At 38.7% G+C, this 21032-nt stretch overlaps 1 long non-coding RNA gene across 1 annotated transcript in view; it reads right to left on the bottom strand.

Moving 5' to 3' along the window:
• Positions 1–11978: 11978 nt before the first annotated feature.
• LOC311190938 overlaps positions 11979–21032 on the bottom strand; it is a 28482-nt gene continuing 19428 nt past the window's right edge. The window contains exon 3 of the long non-coding RNA XR_014617257.1: positions 11979–12132. This is a non-coding gene — a long non-coding RNA (uncharacterized lncRNA). The remainder of the gene's footprint in view (positions 12133–21032) is intronic.

Raw genomic sequence — 21032 nt, 5'->3', positions numbered from 1 at the left:
CTTTTTTTAATTTTAAATACAGGTTAATTTTAAATAAGCTACTTGCTTCAGCTGTGCAGCTGCCTCATATTTAATCCTAGAAAAGTACCTTCTTTATCTATAATTTTCAAGGAGCACATATAATCCAAATATCCTAGAATTTTGGTGGGACCGTGAATCCTGTGGAAGTGTTAGCATACTCTTTCATAAGCCAGTTTGTTATCTGTTTGCTATGGTCTTTTAAATTAGTTTTTGTAATGCTGTTAGATACCTTATACAAAAGGAAGTTTATATGCAAGTGGAAGTTTCTTAATTAAAATTGAGGCAAAACCTCCATAATGATTGTGTTTTGCAGAATGTCTTAGCTGGAAGAAACTGGTCTGTTCCCCTTTGGTTTGCCACCCTGATTTAGATGAGGGAAGCATCATATCCAAAAGGACATAGGAATGGCAGCAGGCTACTTGCCAGATACTGTGGGTACGTCAGCAGAATGGTGCGCAGGCATTTAGCCTCCTGACTCTATTAATGTTAATGGGAGTCAGGCAGTTCAACCTCCATATACCACGCTCCCAACATATCCATTGAAGTCTGGCAAACAAGCCCTGAGGCTCCTTATAAAAGTCTTTGAAACTGCTGCTCTTCTCCTGTAAGATTTGTGATGAAAAACAAGGCAGAAAGCTGCCTGCTATACAGAGATTTCCATGCAAAAACTGTGCCTGAATATAGACAGGTCTGATGTTTTGGCAACAGTGCTAAAATCAAAGCACTGTGAGGGCAAGAAGGGTGATGTGAGAGGTGCCTGCTTCCCATGGGTAACTGGCTGGCTTTGTAGATGCATCTTTAGGCAGGCATTTTCTTTACACATATATTGAAAGCTGCTGAGAAACACCTGAAGCAGGGACTACAGTTCACATCCCCTACGCTGACGAAGCGGTGCTGATTTATGGTGGTGTTCTGGTCTGGTGCAAAGTGTCTGCACAGCCAGTTTATCTCTCTTCTGGGAGTGTAGAAAGATATTCATGCACTATAGAAAGCTGACCATAAAAATCTCCCATTCAGCTCCCCTCTCAGTAGGGAGAAGGATTGCTTCCATACTGCCTCCAGTTATGTGGGGAACAGGACTTGGGGGAGCTGCCCTTAGAGCAGTTAATCAGCTGGTTACCCATGAGAAGAAGAGACTCAGCCACATCTGGGAATATGGCCCCAGGGAGCTCGTTCTTTGTGCCTTCTGACATGTGTGGTCTTATCTATGATAAATTCAGAAGGTAATATTTATTCTCACAGGATCACAGATGGTGCAAAAATGGTTTCTGGAATGCACATAAAAAGGGGCAGGAAGCCAGCTTCCATTGCTTTCTTACTTCCACCACTGTAAGTTTTAAATAACATCAGTACCATCACCTGAGGAACTATGAAGTTCCTGGGAGAAAAGAATCAAGTACTTTTTTCCTTCCAAAGACACCTTAAATTCCCTGACTTTTCAAATGGATAACTGAAGATAGATGGTTCCAGGTTAAGCCAGTTTGTGGTTTCTCTCATGCATGCTCAGAATCACCAAGATTTTAAGAGTGGCCTACTTTATCACTTCCTATATTCCTGTGGTCCCCTTCCACAAGCCATAAAACAACTTGAGGACTACCTTGATTTAGGCATTGTTTAAAATTTGCCTTGACTGCAGTCATTGGCCAGAAGTGCAGCAGTACATGTTGGCCAAAAGCAGCCATATCACAGCTAAGAATCTGCCCTTTCATCAGGTGCAGAGCAAGATGTGCCAGGTAACACATTTCCTGTTAGGACAACTTGTTCAAATTTTTCATGCCAGCATGGAAGGATATTTAACTGTTCAGTTCTTTGGTTTCATTAATACAAAGCGTCTTGCTGAGGAAATACGTGGCTGGATAAGGGAAACCCTGGTTTGGGCTGTATTGTGATCCCTTCAGAGAAAGAGGTCTCTCCTCACGTGCTGCCAGTGCTGTTGCACAAGCAACCGTGTTGTGCACAGGGAGTGTTGTGTGTCTGCTGAGACGGGAACCAACAAAGTGAGTTTACTAGGCTCCTCATAACACTCACTGATGGCAATAGGGAGCTGGAGGATAGATTAGAGCAAATGTGTAGAGGTCTGCATGGGACACTGTGTCCCTTACCACCATGGCAAGCCACATTTCTCCCTCTGCTACCCTAACCTGCAGGATTTGTTTGTCTGTCTGTCGCTCAAAACAATCTTTATTTGCTTCACCAGCAATTCTGCTCTCCAGAGAAGTACCATCTGCTGCCACTCACTGTCTCCTGGAGTAAGATACTGCTACTTTTTTACATGCATATAGTAATTCTACTTTTAACTTTTTCATTTTATCTTGAATCAACACATAAATTGATGTTTATATTTTTCTGCTGCTTCGTGCTTTTTTTCTGGCTCCTACAAGAAATGTGGTGGACTAATATTTCAATGAATAATATTTTTAATTCTTCAGGAAACCAGTAAAGAATTTTCAGAGGCCTTTATGTGGCTTTTAAGGATGGTGCATAGCTTTCCTTGCATGTTGGAGAAGTTTAAGCTTTCTCTTGCAGGATAAATAAAATGCAATTCAAAAAAATACCAAACACAGACAAACTATCAGCACGTTCAATTAAACTTTTTAACAGGTTTCTAATGTTTGATGATTAAAATTAAAATGGAATATCTCACAAACTTAAAATGAAAAAGTACAGAGCTAAGAATAGGCTTGATGAGTTCGTGCTGGTTTTCAGAAAACTGGGATTATTCATCAGAGAGGTAATAGCATGGTGTAAAGATTGCTTTAAAAATAAATTTGTCCTTTTTGTTTTGCTGAAGATGCTCTTTGTGAGGGGCACAGGTTCAAAATAACACTAATATCTTCTGTTTGCAGCAGCCACTTGTGGTCATATGTTGCATGTTGATCCAATTCCTATTCAGAGGTGGCACATATTACAGCCTGACCCCAATAAGAAGATTCTTTTTTAATTCAATGGTGCAAATACAAGTATGATAGCAGAGATTTTTTTAAAAATAATGTTTACCTCAATCTACAACACTCCTTAAGCTGACCATCACAAGTTATCTAAGCACTTTGTTCATGATAAAGATTGACACTGCCATTGCCACACCTTACAGGCTACTCAGATATTCTATTTGGTTCTGCAAGATTTTGAATCATTTTCTGAAGGCTTTCAGTTATCTTTTGATTTGGTTACTGGCATATTGAAAAGGTGAAGGAACTTCCACTGGCTCCCATCATCTCTGACAATAGGTACTCTGGGAGATGCATTTATTCAACTTTATTATAGGGGAAGGGTTTCAGGAACACATGAATCCATTCTGCACACGGTTGTCTGTCTAAGAGTTGAGAAAAGGTCAAGATCCCATGATGAAAATTTAATCCTGCTCTTTACTTGCGCTAAGCAGAAATTCATTGCTAGAATAAGATTTTAAAAAATCATTGAAAATCTGAAGGAAAAGTCAAAATATTCCCATGTTCTTAAAAAACACAGCAGTAATTGTAAGAAAAAAACCCAAAATACCTGCTTGTTCTTTCTAGCAACATACAGTAATAATGTGAAATACAGTTAGAGTATGCAACAGCACTTCTGTGTTTTAATCTTCCATCAGTTATTTTTTAAGTTATTACAAATGATGTTAATAAAAAGTGTTGGGGTTTATTTTTTTGTTTTACTGTTTTGTCCTGGTGAAGCAGAAATTTTCCTGCATGTTTTTTCACTTTGCAAAATTGCATGACTTCACAGTTTTATATAAAAGCAGGTTCATTTACCAATGCTGGAAGATGCAGAATAATGCCATTTGAACCATATTTCAGCAACTATCTTTTTCAAACAGAAAATTGAACCATCATATCAATGCCAAAAATTTGATTAAAAAATAGGCTTCTGCAATTTTTAGCAACTATGAAACTAACAGCTATTAATTTCACTACTTCTAAACTGAAAACCCACCTATTTGCATTACAATTCCTGCTTAATATATGGTATGAGTCAGTGCACCCAAAACTCCTGAATGCAAAGCCATAAGTACACTAATTGAGTGAAAAGTTGCCAGGTTGGCATTGGGATTTTCTAATATGTTATTGGCTCAAGATTGCATTCAACTCTTAAAACATAAGCAAAGGCATGAGGAACATGTAAGCAAACTGCAAATGGAGAAGGGATATAATAATACCATTTGCAAAATGTAAGGTAACAGCATTATATGAAATATTTGTCTTTCTGTCCGTAATTTATTTGTAGAATATAAATCTCCCTCAATTCTGAAGTATTTTCAAGATATAAGAAGTGTAAATATTAATATTATGTAAATAATTTCATAGTCTGGTAAAAAATAGTCATGGATAAGTCTTATCACATCTCAGATAGGTAAGAATCTTTGCAAAACTATTCTATGCAGTTCATATTTCTCATTATTCATAGTAATTGGAAAACTAAGTAACACCAAGTATTCTAACTGTGGCCCACTCCAGAGGAAACCTTGGAAGGATTGAAGTATGATCAAAGTATTTATCAATAACAAAAAAAAAATCCTCTTTCCATGACACCTAAACTTCAATTGGCAACACCTGCCTGCTCCCCCCAGGTATTGCTCAGTGCCCTGTAGGTCTGTTTCCATGCTGGGCTGGGCTAGCCTTGTCCAGGAGATGCGAGCAGCCAGCCTGTGGCCTCTTCAGCTTCTCTTGCATCTGGACATTGGCAGCACAGCTCCTGGCAGTCCTGCTGACCTTTTGCACACACAGGGTGAGTGCCTACAAGCATTGACAAAATCTCCAAAGGGCTAAGTGGCTTATGAAATGATTCATGTCGCTGCAGGAGGGATGTGTGTATCCTTTTTTTTGCTGGTTTGGGAGGTTTTTTTGAAACCAAGGTGGTGCCAGAACTGGTGCCCACTTGATATAAAAGTAGATAATATGCTAAACTAGAAAGAAAAGGCACTGATACTTGCTCCTTGTGCTATCCTCTCCCCCACTCCTTTGCAGGAACATATTTTTTGGAGGCCTGCTTTCTAAAAAGCAGTTGGACCAAGGCAGGTGGGAGTTCTGGAGTAGTTACTCAGCAGTTGGGTGTAATTACATGTCGCTGCTGCTCTTCAGCTGATAACAATTGGAAACAGCTGGTGTGCTTTTTGCTCATGCTGTTTCTGCAAGTGAGCCCTGTGTGGGTGTTCCAGTGTGCTTCCCTTAGCACAGGAGTCTTCTAGCACGTGTGGGGTTGTGAACTTCATGTTCCTCTTTTCCTTTGCCTCCCTGTGGCACTAAGGTGTTCTTGTTTTCAAGAAGCAATGGCCTGTGATCTTCATTGTTAAAAATGGTAAGAGTCTACTTTAAAGTGAGAACATACGTAGTCTGTAGAAGGTTAGGAGAAAATATGGTAGACTGCAAATGTTTTAAAATATTTATGTGGAACTTAAGGTGTTTGTAGGTTTTGCATCTAATGGGGATAAAGAGTGTTATTGCTAGGCTGGGGAACAGTGCGCTTGTGACCTGTGTTGAAAGTCAGCAACCATTTCTGTGCAGCTATATACCTCTCTGGGTTTTTGTTTTGTCTGTGTGTCCTGTATCAGAGTGATCTGTGTCTGTGGCAATTCTGAAAAGAATGTTCTGTGGCCAAGATCCAGAAAATTTTGAAATGGCAATTTTGAAACTGCAGCAGCCTCCAGTTGCCCTTAAGGAAGAAGCACTATAAGACACAGACAGGTACTGTTTCCTGGCACTCCTTTTCCAACTTCCTTTATTTGCTTATATCAAATTTAATAAATCCAATGTAAGTGAATGTGATAATCTGGCAAGTACAGCTAATCAGATACTAAATGGGATATTGAACTGTGTTTAAATTCAGTTCTGTTCCCAAGATGCAAACCATGGATACTTGTTTTAAAAGAACAAATTAATTGTGCCTACTAAATGTAGCTGTGGTATATCTGTCCTATCAGTAGCTTGTACCCCTCATCAGCATCTCAAAAAAACCCCTCAAAAACCCAGCCAGAACAACATTGTTGGGACAAGAATGTATCAAAGAAAAATCTCACGGTTAAAATATTTGCTTAGGCTTCGGAAAACAAAGGCTGAAGTCCCTTGTGTAACACAGAGGTTTTAACCCTTCTTAACTACCTCTAGCAGGAATTCTTTAAGCCACGGAGTGGAGAAGTATTCTGTGATGGAGTGTGCTTAGTTTTGCTTGTAGAATGGTCCAAGTGGCCAGTGAAATGATTGCACGTTTAGTGTAAAATACAAAATAGGGCTCTCAAATTGCCACTATCCTGAAATAAATGCTCTAACTCTTAGGGTATGAAGTTACATTTGCACCAACATTGATTGTAAAATGGCTTACAGTCTCTGTCTTGGTTGCTTTCACTGACCAGAGGAGTCATTTTTCAACAGAAGCAGTTACCTCTGTGGAGGAAGATGCCAGAGAACCCTCTAAACATGCAGAGTTTACCTTTCTTCTCCTACTACTTTCAACAGAGATGGGAATTTAAAGGCACATTTTTGTTCCTTGGCCAGTGCTCCAGTAATTGGGCAGAGGAGGCCCTACGTTTGCCAGATAGGTGGCATTTAGAGTGAGATTTCATGGGATTTTTTTTTTTTTTTTTGTTAAGAACAGAAATGAGAATGGCAAGAAACAAACCAAGCTCTTTTTCAGCCTGAGAAAGGAAGGGGACCATCTGCTTCACAGATACTGGCAGGGCATGGGTCTGTGTTCTTTATTTAGGTCTGTCAAGGTTTGGGCAGTTATGGGCAAGCCCAGAAGCAGATCTTCCCCTTGTACAGAGTCTTAGCCACCTGCTTAGTGAAGTATGGGTACTTCATAGGGTAGGTAGGAACCAAATCAGGTTTCTGGAAATTAAAATTTCAGACCAATGTATTTGAGTTGCCTGAATACCTTTATGCTAGCTCTTAAGTCATAGCTATCTGTAGTTTTCTACAATGAGGAAAATACATAAAAACAGATGAGTAAAGCACCATTTCTGAAAACAGCTGCTCCTTTACTATTCTCATGAGTCTCTTCCAGATCAGTAGGGATTTTCGTGTTAGTTACTGGTTAAGCATAAGCACAGGTGTAGTGGTTTGGAGCCTGTAAACCCATGGCTATTTGTTAGCTGCTCCTCTTCTACAAGCATAAGTACTTCTGTATCCATGGATCTGATGTGCTGTGAACGGCATTAAATACTGAGAATGATTTGTCTGACAATATTTCAGAAAAAAAGTTATCAATCATCTGTTGAAGCTGAAAATGTGTGCTTGTTCAAGTTTAGTCATTTTAATCCCTGTCTCCAGATTTATCTACAGACTCATATGCTAGGCATAATGCTTGCATTCTGTCTTTTGAATGTCCAAAATGTCATCATGTTTTGGACACCATACCATACCAATATTTCAGGGATGCCAAGAAAAACTATTTACAATAATTACTCTAATACTATTTAAAAGAGACAAAATACTCCAAAGAAGAAAGTGCTTTGATTGGCTAATATCAAAATCTGGGGAAAAAATAATTGAAAAAAATTATTGATGGCACTTCAAATCTAAGAATCAAATTACTAAAAGTAAATTCATAAGGCATGCTCTTTTAAAATGGTGGGTAATTAAGATAATACCTCTTTCCAAGTAAATAGCACGACAAATGACTTTTGCTGAATTGGTACTTCTTGAAATAGTTTCAACCCACCTGAAGGTTGGTATGTTTGTAACTGCCTCCGATGTTCCTCTCTTAACATAGACAAATTGGATGCACAACTATAGAGTATTTTTTTTCTGGTGTTTAACATCAACTGCAAAGTAGGTGCATACTTTTGTGTTTTACTGAAGAGAATATAAGGAGTGTGCTTGCTCAATCCACTTCCTAAAGAAGTGTCTCTTCTTTGTTACATAGATGCTTTTATATTTGCCATTTATTGCTTTTCCAGCCAAAGGGGTTTGAGGAAAAAAAACTACAAAACAGCCCACAAAAAAAATCTGTTCAAGCCCTTGAAACATCAGGGTGATGAAGTGGGATGTGATTTGTCCCCTGCCCTCCATGCTCTAGTAAGCCAAAATGATATGGCTATATATTGTTCAGAGCCAAAGATAATATATATGAAAAGTTGTCTGCTAATATGAAAAGTTGTCTGCTATGTTATGTGACACTGTTACAGTTTTTATTGGGATGGAACAGAGAAATTTATTACCTTGTTTTATAAAATCTTCTATGAGTATGGCACATCCATTCAGTAATGTATGTTATTTGTAATCAATCTTCAGATGCTTTTGCAACAGCAGGAAAGCCTGCAGCTAACGGGAATAGTTTCAGTTCATTTTCACTTATTTTTACCTTTCAATAAATAGGTGTGCATAAGGAAAGAGAAAGCACTATTAGTCATTTAACTTTTATAAGAGTGTGTGGGTCAACTGATCTGTCGAATGCTGTCTTCTTAAATGCAAGCATCTAACAGTGTCAAAGGCCTGGGCAACTCAAAAGAACATATAAACGATGGATGAACTTGGCTGTAAATACATGGAAAGTTTATTTTTGCATGCCCAAGTTGCAACAAGACCTAAAGTCATCCATAAATCTTTAGGCCAACCAGGACATTAGGTTGGAAAAGAACTTCTTCCCTGGCAAGACAGAGGTTGGAAGACCCAAAACAGTGAAGAGAAGGTGCTCGCAAGACTAAGGCTGCCTTGACTTTTCTATTACCTTGGTCTCAGGCTTCTCCTGTTCATCAGTAACTGATGAACTTCTTGCTGTTCAACCCCAAAGTTCTGCTGACAATTGGGACTGCAACTATTCTGTCTATTTATAAATAATTGGGAGCTTTGCCTCTCTCCTTTTCTCACACCACCCCTGTTGCCACGTATATTCCATGTTTTGTAAGAGCAAAGATGTCTTATTTTGAATGAAACTCCATGAAGAGTCTCTCTGTTCATGGCAACAATATAAAGGTGCAAAAGTGATGTTGAAATATATTTGTAGTCAATGAGTTTAGATTTTAGTGAGATGATTTATTTGTCCCTGGTTTATTTATCTTTTGTATCGTTTAGTATTTCTTCCCTTACAAGATGTCCTTTGTTAATTGGCTGCTTGTTACTGTCCTTGATAGCTGACTAGTAACCGCGTTTCTTTGGACTTTAAAATGATGTATTCCTGCTCTTTACCTATGAATGTGTATGAGGGGAGGAAAAATTCCCTTGTGTTTCAGCACAAAGCTACCAGTGTGGAAAAGTAGGCATGGGGCACAGTGCTGGCATGGTGGGATTCTGCTTCTGTGGTCCCCTGTTCCAGGGTTGTGTGCCCATCTATAGTATCATCTCTAGCATGTGGCTTCAAGTAGCCAAAGCTCCATGCAAATGTGCTGATCAAAAGTGGGGTGGGGTGTGAGTGGAAATGGAGGAGCACTCTGTCTTTTGCAGCAAGTATAATTTTGTGATGTATTGTGAACAGTATACTCTGTCTGTGTTTGGTAACTGGTATTTATAATGAGGGGCTGGGATGGTGGTGTCCATGCTCTGGACTGTGAAGCTGCAGTATGTGGCCTTCACAGCTATGTTAAGCACAACAGCAGTTACGTACTCACAAGGACTGGGCATAGTGGGACCACATGGATTCCCTGACTTGCTCACATGCCTGCTGATCTATCAGAGATGCTGGACTATTAGGCTAAACAAGGAAAATAGGATTTGTCTGTTGGTGGCTTCAGGTACGTGACACACAAGAATAACAGTCCTGTTGAAGTGAAAAGCAATCTTGCCGTACCTTGTTTTTGTAGAGCTTAGATGTCACTTAATTTCTTTCTTCACTTCCTCTGTCTTCCTGCCAAAATTGGTAGGCCTTATATTAGCTGCCGGGAAAGGGAATATGGGTGATGATTTTGACAAAAACATGAGATGTCCTTAGTTAAACACAAAATATGCTTTTGTTTCATTTGTTTTGGGTGGGTTGTTTTTTTTTTTTTTTGGTTTGGTTTTGCAAGGCAGAAAAGCTAAACACATATGAGGGTTCCCACACGTACAAACACACTTCTGGGAAGGAAAATGGAATCTAAAGTATTTTTAGTGGCAAGAAAAATGGCTTGTATGTGTATTAATGGTGTAAGTCTTGCATCGAAGTGCCAACCCCAGAGGCTTTGTTGGGAACTGGGCATGGGGCTTACCTGCTGTAGATGCCTCCCCCTTAGCTGCTCATCAAGTTCCTTTCAAAATCTTTGGAGAGAAAGACAACTTCAGGGTGTGATTATCCTGACCAATTTTAGATGCTGCCTTTATGGTGAAATGAGTTAATTCCCCAGAAATACTTCTTCCTGTTGTCTCAAAATGGACACTGGTTCAAGTCTAACAGGTACATTTAGTGACATAATTGTAACTGCCCAGGGTCATTCTCTGCTGCTTTGACACTTAATTGAAAACAAAAATCAAGTTTGATTAAATCCCTGTGGCTGACTAACTCTGTCTTAAAGCATTACAGTGGGAGTCAAAGCAAAGGTGTCATTTTGATCTCTTAGCTGCAAATGAAAATCTAATATGCAGAAAGATTAAGACCAAAACCGTCACTGATTTTTAGGGTAGTTCAATATCTGAATTAATAAAGATACATCAGATACAGCTACAAACGTTGGGGGACTTGTGAAAGTCACTTCTAATCGTGTTCTTCATGCATAGCATTGGTAGTGGGTATCATTAGTAATGTGAATCAAATAAATAACTTCATTATTTAACCAATCTGGTTTTTAAAAAATATTTGTCCTGATATGTTAGCTGTTGGCTCCTGTCTTTATATGCTAGCCCTACTAGAAGTAGTGTGCTTATATAAATAGTTTAATTAGAAATTTCAGTCTTCTAGTCACCTGGAGGGGTTTTGCCCAGATCATTTGGCCCTGTTTGTGGCAGGGGGGTTGAAACGCTATGATCCTTGGGGTCCCTTCCAACCCAGACCATTCTATGATTCTAAGCATTTCTAAAATTGTTGTGTAGAATGGGGAAAGAAAACAATTAACTTGGGATTTTTTTCACAGTTAGAAGTATTGGGTTTTTGTTTAGTGTCCCCTCCCCCCAAACACACACACTTCTTTCTTATACATATGAACAGGCTTTCCAGACTGGGTTTTAATTTTGTTTGTTTTAATGGGAATAACAAGATATTTAACCCAAAGTTGTGGGTCTTTTAATCTACAAACTCTTAGGAAATCATTAGTCAACAAAACCGTTCAACACATTCTTGAAAACTTTAAAAATTCATATGATTTCTTTTAAATGTGTCTTGGCTTTTTTTAATTAAATTTAGGATCTCAAGCAAGTTGTTGAATAACTTTTTTTGCAGAGGACATCTTTCTTGTAACATCTTCATGAACTTTGACTTGAATTTCAACTCAGTTGTACCTACTTTTCTTGAACTGTCCCGTATCCAAGCTCAGTTTTGAACCTCCAGGCAGTTTCCTAGACCTGGTGCCAGTATTTTGGGTTCTATTGCTTCAGGAGCTCTAATAATTTTGCAAATATGATTCTTTTTAATCTGCTGTTGAATTTGCATAAGCTGTGCAATGGACATTGACCATGTCAGAGAAATACTGATCGTCAGTTAGGGAAATCAAAGGACACCAGTATGTGTTTTTTATTTTTTTTTTCTCTTACAATTGATATTGTAAAACCAATTAAGAAAGGGGATGCTATACTGTAAATATATACTGTATCATTCTCCTATAATTTAATGCTGGAAACATACATTCAAGCTTTTATGCCTTTTTGTAGCTCCCCTGTCTCCTGTTACACACAAATACTGGTATTTCACCTGATGATTCTGAGAGCAGTGATGTTAATTCTCTGTTGTAATGTTGGCCCAAGTGTCTATGCTGATGACTGATTTAAAACTCTGCTCCTGCTTGGTACGTTTCCAAAAGCCTGAGCTGTTCTAGACGAGCAGGGTGCTTTTGCAGCTTTTCATCTTGGTGGAGTTGTGCTGGGCCTGTGGTGAAACAGCTTTCTCTTCCTGGATGCTCATCTCTTCTGTAAGTGTTTTAGTAACTCATGGGAGTGGAATCAGGAATTTAATGAGTTTGGAGACAGTGGTATCGATGCAAGTAAGTGCGCAGGTTGAAAAGAAAAAAAATATTTTGGGTAGTTGCAGTATGCCTTGCACTCAGAACTTCAGTTTCTCCCCTCACTGAAAGGAAAAGCAGAATCATTCCTGTATCGAACTGAAAATAATTGCAAACAAATCATTGTAGCTTTATTGACAAATTACAAGAACTACAAAAGTCAGAATTTTGTGCAGCTTGGTAGCAAACCAAACTTGCTGTTCTAATACTTCACTGTTTACTTTTATTATTACTACACTTGGATTCTCACTGGATTATAATTGGTTCTGATTTCTTTGGCCATCGGAGAGCTTAATGTGACTTCATGTTAAGTACCAAAATGTGAAACAATATTAAACCATGTCCTCCATCCTGAAGAGTAACATAAGAAGACTGTTGTATTTCTGAGTTCTTTACTTCTGGATTAAATCAATTATTTCAGCACTATAAAGAAAATGCTTGTGTCTCAGACCATAATTGCCAAGTAGACACTCTTTTAACATCCAGAACAAACATCTGGATCATGTTGACTTTTTTTTCACCATGGCAAAAAGGGGTGAATGAAATATAATTCCTGCTTTCTGATGTCATGAGGATTCCTTCATTCTCACAGCAGCTGGAACTCCCAATCCCTAAGCATTTATATATATATTATTATTTTTAAAAAATCGTTTCAGTTATGTGGGGCGCTTTGTTTAAAAAGAATTGACACAGCTTACTATGAAGCAACTTCTGTGTCAAATGGAATAGATAAATGAATTAGTTTTTATGCACAGTCTTCTTTGTTAGTCATTATTTTAAGCAAAATATAAAATATTTATGTCCTTGTAGTATATACTAGTAATATCAGAATAAAGTAGTAATTATGACTTGCTTATGAATAGATTAAGCTGTTCCATTTTCATCTTCTGCATACGTCTGTGGTGGTTTCTTTATATTGAAAACATTTTCTTGGTTCTGCATGTATGTTTGATTGTGCTAAGTATTTCTAATGCTCTATTATTTCTAGAATAATACTCTTAATACAATATAATCTTCCATGATAAACTGTAGCAGACTGGCTCTGGGACAGAAAAAAAAGCTATGCTAAATTTTGGTCTGAATTTTAGGCCCCTTGTTAGGTTTTTAAAAGAAAGAACCTGCATTAAAAATAGTTTGACTCTTTTATGTGGTGGATTAGCCTATGTTTAGCTGCTTTGAAATCTGTTAATCAGATAAAGTTCTGCACAAAGCAACTGCAGCTCTTTGCGCTAGTGCTTACGGTATGGACCAGCTTGAGGTCAGTGATCAAGATGAAGGTACATTTCAAAGAATTTCCCTTGGGAATGTACGCTGAGCACTGCTGATGGATCAAAAGCACTGGTCTGTGGCAATGAAAAGGAGCAGAGAAGCACTTACTGTCATGGAAGTACAAACTGTGTTTGCAATAGCACTTGGCATCTTTCATAAAGTGCATGGCTATCAGGACAACGGAAAGCATGACAGCCACTCTTGCTTTTCCCTTCAAAAGACTGCATTACATACTTAATCTTCTGAGCAGAATTATTTAACCAGCTGTGGCAATTCTCTTTCATGTCTGGATGAGGAGGCCTGAGCACTGGTGTAGGTTTTCTGAGAGTGAAACCGGTCCCTTTTCCCTGACAGTGGAACTGATTCAGTTTTGTTGAAGTGAATGTCTTCATCAATGGGGCTGTCCTTGGCCGTCCTGCTGTCAGGTTTAGGTAGGATTGGGACAGACACAGGCAGACAGGAGAGTTCCTTTAAAATAGCCAAAAAAGGGGCTTCTGCTGCCACTCTGGAGCAAGAGGGGATAATTTCCTACATGCTTAATATGTTTTCCCAAAACCGCATCCATTCCTGTTGATAGGATCCTATCCTGGCTGAGGTGAATATAAATAATACCATCACACTTTCTTTGCAATTAAAATCATGTGCATTCCAGCCTAGGAACCATTGAAGCTTGCAGACAGGCACACACAAGTAACAATTTAATTTTTTTTCCTTCTTTACATTAATTTAAGGTAGAGGAGTGTTGGCTTACTAATTTTTGTGCTTCCAAATAAGTGTATGAGCTTGCTGGCTTGTGTGTGTGCCCTGAGAATGCAGCAAGTCTTGTTCAGTGGGATTGATGCAGACCTGTAAAATGAAAGTGTCTTGTAGCTTTTGTTATTGCAGCTGCTAGGTTTAGAAGGAGAGAGCCCGAATTCCCTCTTCCTGCTGCCTCTAAGAAACTTTGAGCATGACATGCTAGCAGAGTTCATACTTCATCACAATTCCAGGATTTCTGGGTATGTGAAGAAATAACTGCTTGTTTTTAGGCATTTCATTGAGTGAGGAGAGTTAAGAGCTGTACAAGATAGGATTGTAAACTGTCTCTGTGATTATTGTAAGAGTAGTTCCTCAGTGCTGTATATAGGGGATTGCGGGTTCCTCTGTGCCGCTCCCCACCCCCCCTCCCAAAAAAACCCCAGCCCAAACAATAAACCACCAATACCCAAAAGTAATCATGCCTTCATGTTGGTGATGAATTTCTGGCATTCACAGAATTTTTAATTTTTTTATTGGCACAACTGAATTTCCTACTTTCATCACACATTCAGTTGTTGTAATAAAATTTGAACTGGTTCTGGGATGACTACTGTGCATGGTGATTCCAGGCTTCAGTCACTGAGAAAAGGTTTGGTAATTGGTCTGTGGCTATCATGTTTTAAGAAGATAGGTACCAACGTAGGTATACTTATCCTTAGTGATAAGTGTAACAAAATAGAGCATGTGTGTTCCATGTAAAGTCACTAGAGTGACTGCAGATGGCTCGAGATGATGGTCAAAAACTAAGAACTGCCTGTAGAGCCTTGTATCAGTGTGTGGGAAGGTGATTACAAGGAGCAGTTTGTGTCTTGGGACTGTTAAAACCTGTGGTTAGCTTCCAGCTTCTGTGGCTGCATTGGAAAGGAGAACTCTTGGATGGGTTATTTGTGTTCTCTTTGCTCATGTATTGTTTGTTTTGATGGTTACTTGTGTTCTCTTTGCTAGTGTATTGTTTGTTTTGATGGTTCTTCTTGTGACTAATGCTACATACTAGGATGTACCTGAGTGAACATACAGACTGACTTGTCACTAACCACTTGGAAAGTTACACCAAGATTGGCGTGAACTCATCTGTGAAACTGCAGAAACCCCTCTTTGTGACTGAAGTAGTGATGAGAGCACTACAAATTAACAATGAGAAAGAACATTAGTGTAGTTATGATGTCTCAGTTAGATCAGTTACAGCTGAAATGCTTTCAGCTAATGTGCACAGCTGCAGCTGCTGCTGTTGTTCTCATGTTGATCTCCTGAACCAAATGGAGAAAGAGGAGACAGGAGCAGCGTGAAGGGCAAGGAGATGCAATAGGAGGTCATTTTTAAGTTAGGCTGATATTTGCACTACTATAGACCAGGAAAAGTGATGGCAAAAAAAAAAAAAAAAAAGGAATGACCAGAAAGGAGGTAGGACACAGTGACAACCACAAAAGAAGACTGATCTGATGCCCGCTGCTCCCCAGACAGATGCAAGATGCAGTGCTAGTGGAACAAAACAGTTGTTTGCAAGTGTTTATTTGAGCTTCTCTCTAGTTTTTTTTTGTTAGAGAGTGGAAACTCATTAATCTGGAAAGTAGCCAGTAGCTTTGCTTTAACTCGTATTCAGGTATGAAAGTGCCAGAGGTACTTGGCAAAAGGGCACAGAGCAGAAATGACTTGGGTTCTAAGTGCTGAAATGTTAATAGGGCCTAGGGGAAGTTTTTTCTTGTGAACATGCTATTCTGTAAGAATTCCATTTGTTCCTTCCTCAGAAACATCCAATTTTAGTCATCAGTAGATAAAATATACTGGCTACTAGCCTGATTCATGAAGGCAGTATTTGTTAAGCCTTGTCTGAAATGATACTGCCAGATACTTTTAGAATATGCTTAAGCAGGTACCGAGTTTGAAATACTACTCAGTACCAGTTTCAAGTGTAGGGAAACACAATCTTATCTAATGTCCTTTAAGATTTTAGCCTTAAAGAAAGGATTAAATAAAAAGTTCACCTTTTATTTTTGCTTGTCTTTATCCTCTGTGGCTCTGGGACAAGTGAGTGAGAGAGCAAGCGCCAGCAACCTCCTCCCACCCCTTCACTGCCAGAGGTAACAGAGTATTCCTAAAAGGGCAATGCTTGCATGCCTGCCTTTGCTGAGGTTTTTGTTGCATATGTGAGATTATACCTGCTCCTACTTTTGCTTTGTGGCTTTTTGAACATAAAATGTAAGCACTAAATAACAGAATAGCAGTGTCTGTGGGTATACCCAAGGGGGTATCTGCAGTTCTCTATTTAAAGAGCGTGATTTTTGGCCCCTCTACCTCCTTATTTTCTCATGGTCTTGTCTTAAAGTGGCCCTAGTGCTGATGGGGCCCATTGACTGCCTCTGCATTAGCATTTTATCTCAAATCAGGGATATGCTTTTGAAGAAAATCTCTGGATTGTTCCCACTTCCTTCAGACTGTATAATGGAGGGGTCTGAAATCACACAAAATAGTTTCCCATCAGATTAAAGTGAAAAAGGCCACCTAGAAGGGCACACTAATTCACGTTCAAACATTAATGGGAAGTCAGTTCCTGGAACCAGGCTTGCACTTAAGTAGATGTGAGGTAATATGTTGACACACACGTTGTGTGACTCGGTGTTTTGGTGCTAGCTGCTTTCCCCATATGCTGTTAGTTTGTGCTATTTACTTACATAGCCACAATGAATTAGTTCACAAACTGCAGCAGATTATAATCTGGGTTATATTTACTAGAAATGGGGTTGGTTTGGGTTTTTTTCCCTGCAAGGTTAGTAAATTGAACCAACTTCTGCAGCTGACTTCAGCGAGTACTACGACCAGCACAGGGATGTTGTGGAAGCATGTATCAGGTAGTGGGAAAAGAAAGGAGAACTCCTATGGTGACTTCCCATGCATCTGTCTTTACTTTGAGGAAAACTGAAAGTGATCTCTGTTGTGCAATGTACCATAGGGTGTCTTGGCTCTTCCTTCCCTGCATTACATGGGGATCTGTTAAATGCTTGTTGATCAGTAGCAGATTTTTTTTTTTTTTTAAGAAAAACCCAAACTTCATATTGGCCACTTGCCACAGATGATGACTAACATACCAAACAGAAGAGCTCTTTTAGTTTGCATGATCCAAATGTAAAATATGCAATCATTTTGTAACAAGGAGGACTGTATATAGGCTCAGTATCTGGAATGGAGATGTAGTCCCAGAAAAGGATTGTGTTCATTCAGGTATAGTGGTGAACACAGTGTCCTTCAAAAGAAAAAGTTACTGATTGCAACAGCTGCTTACAAGGAATTATATTCCAGATCAATTTTTAAGCAGAAGACAATATATCTTCTGTGGCATAGGTGCTTTTATGCTTCAGTAGACACCATCAGTCCGTGGCAAAACTTCAGGGAATCTCCTGTGAATTAAGGCTTCCTGGAGTGGTATTTGCCAAGATGTGTGTTATCCTAAATTCTGTAACTGGTTTTGTAATTTGGATGATGCGGTGGTTAACTGAGATGTACAAACCAACAGAAAAGAAGAAAAATTGCTGGGTTTCTTGTGTCTCATTGGGGAAGGGAAAGGGTGGTGGTTGTTGCCCGTTATCCAATTGTCAGTAGCATGAGCCATCATTTGTGACAGTTTAAGAGCAAATGGTAAGAAAAACTGAGGAAAAAGGAAGCATTAGTAATAAATGGTTGTTAAGATGATGCAAATAATTAATGTTCCAGAAGAGCTTTGCTTCAGTCAATAGCTTTCAGTTTGTTGATTTTTCATGTTCACAGATGTCCTCCAGTGAAAGTTCACCTCTCCATGTGTAGGCCTGCTGACAGTGACTTTATAGAAGAGTGACATTTCAAGAGTGAATCAGAGCTGTGCAAAACTTGTTATTCTCTCCCTTGTAACACTGCTATGGGAAATTATCAAGGCCGTGTGCAGTGGTGATATTTTTCTGAATATCCTCCTAGGGTTGGACAACACATAACTCAGGAACTACCCAAAGCAGGGGGGAAGAGTTTTTTGTGTATTCAATTTTCTTGCACAGATTTGAGTGTTTAAAAAAAAAAAAAAAGCCAGCCCCCTCTAAATTCCTCCTCCACCCCACCCCAAAACACTGCCTCCTCCCCACCCCCCCCAAATGCAGTCATCATTCCACCCGCTTTTTCACAGCACAGCGGGTTTTATGAACCTCTGCCACATTACATTTCAGTCCTATCCTTGTGAGGATGAAAACAATTTAGTTTTCCCTGTGTGAAAATGAATTCTGATGATCCTTGCTGCATTCAGCTTATCACATAATAATTCTATTATTCTCTTCAGACTGTTGTACTTCCCTTGTGCTCCCATTTAAAAATAACAATGTAGGCTCCTTTTATACTGAGCTGTTGTCTTCATGTATATAAATACATATGCACACCATATTTACTACACTCTTAAGATGCTTTTCTTCTCTTCCTGCATCTTATGGAATTACCATTAATCTCATTTCCATTGTTAATAAGAATTGTGACTCTCATCACTTGACTGTGTCAGCACCAGGACATAGACCCTTCCTGTGAGCTGCTTTTACCCACTAGTGACAGGAAACTAAAATGAAGAAATAGGTAAATGTAAAATGACTTCTCTGACTTGGTGATTCACAGTGGGGAGTGATGAGAATCCAAGCTGTCTGAACAGAGGGAGCAAGTCCTTTTGACTGCAAACTGGGCCAGTCTAATGTCTTGTGCACATAAAACTGCACTTTTGTGCATCTCAAACCTAAATTAGGGACTGCCGGTGGTGTGTAGGCAGCAGGTTCAAACTGTATCAGAGGAAGCAGCTATGAGCATGAAATGATGCTGCACAGACTAAAAATGATGCTTATATTCTTTCTTTCTTGTAGTTCAGAAATTGTTCTGACCTCTGCTATGCTCCCGTGTTTCACAGTACAGGAAAGAAAAAGTTATTTTAGAGAGTTGAGCAGCGTAACTGGCAGTTCAGAAGCTTTTCCCAACAGAGGCAAGAAGGCTGTGGCACTTTTACAAATGGCTCTACAACTGTCGTTTTTGACTAAGATGGCTCTGATCAGTGGCAGATGACAGAATCAGGTGGATGCCTGCTAGTTAGGATGGATTTGTCATGACTGTATCATATCTTTTTAAAAGAGAAATTATAATAAATGCAATCAAGCAAGACACAAGCTAAGTTTAATATTACCATTAAAATTGTTTTCCCAATATAATTAATGGATTGCATATAAGAAATGTCCTAAGGTATTTCAAAGGTTTCTCACCTTTTTGTGTGTGAAACACACAAAATTGCAAGGATTTTAATTTTCAGAGGGTGCTTACCCTGAAAGTTTAATTTACCAGTTTTCTCCTTTTAGATCTGGGAAAATTTTTGCCAAGGTGAAAAAGTGCATTGAAACAGTCAAATCAGCCACAACTTTAATATTCAGTAGCTCTTGGATTTTAGAAGTATGCTATGTACAACTGCAGAAAGACTGATGTAATCATGGGAGGCAATAAACATATATCTGTTTATTCCTTGTGGTTTCTATTAGTAGTCTGTTGTCAACAGTTCATTATAGGGAATAGACTATGGCTATCCAGGACAGAAAGAATCTTAGGATGCAGTGAAATTATTTTTAAATTATTATTATTATTTATTTATTTTTATTATTTAGTCATATTCTTAGAGTATCATTCTGCCTGCTTGGTCATGTTATATGGTCTGTTGTCTTCCCAGCGAAGGATCCGTAGAAATAACATAGAGATGTCTTCAGTACAAAGTTTGTTCCCCTGAAAGGAAAAATACAGTGGCTTTCCTGTGGGGAAGGGGCCTTACTAAAGGCAATGTGAACTTCCTCTGCAAAAGGGATATAAGCTTTTGGATAGATTTTCTTTTTTTTTTTTTCTGTAGATGACCTTATGGACTGAGAATAATTAATTGAGTAAGAAGTAGGAGATTGTACTCTGCATGGAGGTGGGAAAGTCTTGTAGTTTCTGTAAGTAAATGCTTTGAATTCAGTAAATATGAGTAATCTGACTCGTATTAATAACCGAGCCCTAAGAGGCTGACGAGAAGGAGCAAATGCTGAAAGGGAGAAATATGTTGGCTAGAGAACAGGATAAGATGAGCATGTTATGACTGAACTTTTATTAGAGAGAAAATGTCTGGGATGGTACATGGATGGGAGTTTCTGAGAAAATGTAAGTGTTTTATTTTTTAAATATTTATGTTGGACAAGTCCTGACTACTCCAAATAGGGATAGGTAGTTCTGAGATTTGTATGTGATATAGTTGGGTGTTAACAAGCTTGCTAATTTCTGGTAATTTATGGATAATTAATACTGGACTAAAAGTTGATGTAAGTTTACTTAACATTTCTCTGCTTCAATGTAAATAATTTTTGCTCCTCAAAAGCTGCTGCTATTGTTGACCAACCCTTTATAAAACCTTTTAGTAGTGTCAACTTTTTGTGTTCTCTGTGTGTGTGTAGTGTCAGTAGCTCTATTAGATACTTTGTTCATTGAACCTCTTTGGTAGAGGAACATAACAATTTCTTATGGGGAGTTTAATAATCTAATGGAAGTTCATTTTGTTTAAATAAAATTCAATGTGCAGTTCTTTCTGTTATAGGGCAGCTGGTGGGGTGTTAGCACCTGCCTGTAGTCTCAATCATTTTTGCATGTTTTGTGCAGAAATTGAAATGCAAGGGGTAGTTAGATGATAACAATGAGAGAAAAAGATTTGAATTTCAGGTGGGTTCACTCCTTAGATCTGTTTTAAGAAGAAAATGTGATGTTTGAGTCTAAACGTTGAAGAGGCATGATAGTAAATGTTACCCTGCCATGCTAATTTGACACCTGAAGCAAGTCTCATAGGGGAAAACATTTTAACACTTGGCACACTTGATTTCTTCTTTTTAAACTGGGGATAGTC

Source organism: Gallinula chloropus (assembly GCF_964237585.1).
Source record: "Gallinula chloropus genome assembly, chromosome: 4".
NCBI classification, from domain to species: domain Eukaryota; kingdom Metazoa; phylum Chordata; class Aves; order Gruiformes; family Rallidae; genus Gallinula; species Gallinula chloropus.
Note: the sequence above shows the minus strand (reverse complement) of the source record. Positions and strands in the feature narration are given on the sequence as shown.